General features: G+C 32.3%; 1 long non-coding RNA gene across 1 annotated transcript; it reads left to right on the forward strand.

Moving 5' to 3' along the window:
• Positions 1 to 2,493: 2,493 nt before the first annotated feature.
• LOC128132946 (uncharacterized) lies at positions 2,494 to 3,445 on the forward strand. The gene is made up of 3 exons (XR_008231171.1): positions 2,494 to 2,794; positions 3,088 to 3,163; positions 3,282 to 3,445. It is a non-coding gene; the product is annotated as an uncharacterized LOC128132946 (long non-coding RNA).
• The last annotated feature ends 241 nt before the right edge of the window (positions 3,446 to 3,686 follow it).

Here is a 3,686-nt window from a genome sequence, read left to right on the forward strand (position 1 = left end):
TGAATGGTTCATGCATGCCCATAAAGTTTGCATTTTTCTGAACCACTAAAGTCCCATTAAGCATTCTAGAAAGTTGGAACTGAGGGCTTATAGTATTGAGAGCTTAATCCATTAAGTTGTCTTTATGTAGTTTCCACGGCGTGGCGATTGGTTGGCCACAATGTGGAGACGGGTCTGGTCGTGGCCGTTTTACCTGGACTTTGCCATGGTGTGGTGGAATGATTGACACGACGTGGTAACAGATTTCAATAAGGAATAAGTAGGATGGCCACGAAGTGACCATTGGCTGGCCACAATGTGGAGGTCAGCTAAAGTTGACTTTGACCATTGACTTTTGACATGGTGTAACGTCTGCAAATTCAGGCTACACATAATAAGTAATAATTATTAAAATTAAATCATTGAGTAGGATAATCTATAGTCATGCGTGCTACAGACTATATAATATAAGTTTCATATTAAGGAAAAATATGAAAAATCAGCTGAATCGTCTATAAAACGTAAAAATAAGTGCGTCAAAACTTTATATATCATTATATATTTTAAAAGTACACGCCGACGTGATCCCGAAAATATAAATTTCGTAGAAATCCGAGTTCATATGAAGGAGATATAAATTTTATAAAATATAAAAATCAACTGCGTAATTTAAAATTATTAACGTCAAAAGGTACGAAGAGAATGATTGACTTTTGGATAAAGTCAACGAAATGAAAATCGTAGTGCTCTTTAAGATAGAAATTTTGGTAAAATGAACACCAAAATCAAAGTTTGTACGAGAGAGTTATGATTTCTGCAAAATCTTTAAATCATATAAAATTAAGAGATAAAAATAAAGTCAGGATTAGCCGATGGATCCTAAAGGAAAGTTCTAGTACTCGTTGAGAGCTTCCCATGGAAAAAAGAACATCAAAAGCGGAGTCTGTATGAAAATATGAGCATTCTAACACTCTTAAGTGTACATGCAACCCTAAATACCTTGAATCTATGTTTTCTCTATTATACATGCAAATATGAATATTCCAAGGTATTACCCTAACTAGCATACAATCATAAGTAATAGTATAACAAAACTAGATAGAATACATACATTTTTGATGTAGCTTGATTCCATGGAGCTCAAGAGCTTAATGCCCCCAAGTGTGACACCTAAAATGGTTCACACAACAACAAATACACTTAGAATAACTTGAGAGAAATGAGACACTTCATGAAATCAGTTAGCCCTCACCATTCCTTCATAGTGCATGATTTTTAGGAAGAATAAGATGCTTATATAGTGTGTCACAATTAGGGTTACATCATGTAAACCTAATTGCCATGGCCTTTCATTTCCATTATCCATGGGTACAAAAAACACCATGGAGCATCCTATGGGTTTTAGCCCAACTTGATAATCCATGGAGCATTAGCCCACTATACAATTATGGATGATTTACACAATCAACCCATATATTTAATTAGTCTCCTTTTGATCACTTGATTAATTCCAAATTAATTCTTGATCAATACTAACTAAATAATCATATTAATATATTTGAACTAATAATATACTAATAAATCTTAAGTGTTATTTCTCTCATTTTAGTCTATCCAAGTGCATGATGCCATGTAACCCAAATGGACCATCCCAATCGGGTCAAGTACATATCAAATATAGTTATGGACTTAGACACTAATCCAACAATACCATGTGTAACTTCATTAACAGGTTGTTTGAATCAGATGTACAATACTATTGAAGGCAAAAAATAACTCAATAAATGAGAACATGCTACTTTGATTATGAAGCCAAAATAAATAATTGTTAACATTAATTTGAAACCAAAACCAAGTAGACTTGAAAATCAATAATAAGCAATTGACAACATACTAAACCCTCAATTCTTCATATTTTCATCATTTCGACATGAATTTGAGCTGAAATCCCTCCGTCTTGGCTAGTCAATTCCATTGAGTGTAATGTCACTGCACTGGGAATAAGTGAAGAATGATTTTTCGTATGATGTTTAACACATATGTTGAATTTCAATTTTATTATTCGTTTCAAACCACTATGATTGTATAAAGCATATCAATAAATTCTGTATTAGATTATATGTCCATATTTAATTGTAAAAGCTGAAATAGATTGGTTTCGCTTAATATCATTTACCACCATAATAAGATTTCATAATATATGGACATCGTAAAACATTACAAAATTTGTCTCGATCTAGAATGGGATAATATTATGGTCTTGAAAATCGGGGTCAGTGTCGGCCCAATACATGGGCAATTGGGGCAAAAGCCCAGGGCAGCAAAATTTAGGGGGAATTAATATTACCTCAGCAGCCCAACTTATTATGGATATGTTATTATCATGCCCCAAAGTAAATTTAGGTAACATGTTTGTGTATTGGATTTGTGGTTCTAACACCACAGAGAAAGCGGGAAGTAAATTCTATCGATGCAGGAGGGCGTGATAATTGAAAAACTTTGGAAGAACGAAACATCAAGATTCGAGAATCAAGATGTAGAAGACGAGGAGTCGACTCGACACTATCATGTTGATATCCTTCTCAAAACACACGATTTCTAAATATATCCTCTTGATTACTCTCTCTCAATTTATGAATACACCATCTTTTGATCGATTTATGTATTCCCTCTTTTAATCGATTTTTGTATACCATCTCATCATTTTTTCCTGATTTCACTCTATATATACCCGATAGAAGAAACCCAATTTTTGGATATCGAGATGGCGAAATATGGTGGGTCAAGACTGGGGAGACTTGGACACTTTCAGGAGGTATGATTTTCGATTTGATTAACTTATCTGAGATCTTAATTTCTAATTTTTTAGAGTTGTGCATATTTTATTGTTAAATTCATTTTTTTTCATTTTTTTTTAAATTTATGATTAATCTTACTCTGAGTTTGTATTGCATGAGGTATACGACCTGATTAATCTGATGTGTGTGTGTGTGTGTATATATATATATATATATATATATATATATATATATATATATATTGTTTTTTGATTTTCTATAGTTTTTTTAGCAATGTCTTTGAACTTCCTTTTATCTGTGTTTGATTCAGGAGGTTCACTTCTTTACTCGATTTAATTTTTTAGATGCTTTGGGCATTACAAATGACTTTTACGGTTGTTCGGGAGGTATAAATATTTTTGCATTGGTGTTAATTAAAATAAAGGTTATGATTTCTGATTCATTTTCCGATTACTTGCATCTTGAAAGTCAAAACCTAAACATGAAGTTTGGTTTGTTGGTCAGGTTGTCCCAGTTATAATTGTTTCTGCGGAAAAATAATCAAAGTTGAAGCTATTGAAATCATAAACTACCGTGACTAAAGAAAGATTGGATGGGTTAACAATCTCAAGTATTGTTTTTACAGAGTCTTAATTACTGTAAAAGAAGATGTAAATGCTTCAAAACATAATGACATACTTTTAAGTGATTTTTGTATGTCTTGGTTTGTATTAATATTTATTTTGTTTGACTACAAAATTTAATGCATTTATGTTCTTATAAAAATTATATATGACATGTGTTTATCGTATGGTACAAAGTACAAATGAGGGCATAAAGTTTCTATCTCGCCCCGGGCATTAAAAACCAATGGACCGTCCCTGATTCAATAGTATTTTGTATTTCGTGTTAATGCAAAGAGAAGATTTA

Source organism: Lactuca sativa, chromosome 1, assembly GCF_002870075.4.
Source record: "Lactuca sativa cultivar Salinas chromosome 1, Lsat_Salinas_v11, whole genome shotgun sequence".
NCBI lineage: Eukaryota > Viridiplantae > Streptophyta > Magnoliopsida > Asterales > Asteraceae > Lactuca > Lactuca sativa.